The following is a 454-nucleotide window of genomic DNA, read 5'->3' as shown; positions in this document are numbered from 1 at the left end:
CAAGGACCCTCTGGCCCTGCCACAGCCTCCTCGCCCTTCCTCCCTCATACTGTGGACTTGACACCTTGGTGTGGGGAAGACGAAGGTGCACTGATCCTATTCAGGCTTTTCCAGGGCCCTGGCTGTCCAGCAGTCCTGCAGCTTCAGGGCAATGTTCCTGCAGAAAGAAAGACAGAATGGCACGGGCTGCCAAGGGGATCCAGGTGCAGAGAGGGAGATCTTAGCCCCCAGCCTCTCCCCTCCTCTCCCAGACCTGGGGTGGGAGCATCTCTGAACCAGAGTGTTGGCCAGCCCCTGGCCTCTGCATCTGCTTTGCCTCTTCCCCCAGGGATGGAGAAGCCCTGCCCACTCCACTTCCCCCCAAGGCAGACCCTGCTTCAGCCCCTGAGGTCGTCCCCATCCTTTCACCGAGCCCAAACTCAACAGCCCAGACCAGAGGGGGCCAAAGAGTAAA

The sequence above is a fragment of the Colobus angolensis genome, unplaced genomic scaffold, assembly GCF_000951035.1.
Source record: "Colobus angolensis palliatus isolate OR3802 unplaced genomic scaffold, Cang.pa_1.0 Scaffold47, whole genome shotgun sequence".
NCBI lineage: Eukaryota > Metazoa > Chordata > Mammalia > Primates > Cercopithecidae > Colobus > Colobus angolensis.
The sequence above is the reverse complement of the archived record's forward strand: the minus strand, read 5'-3'. Positions refer to the sequence as shown.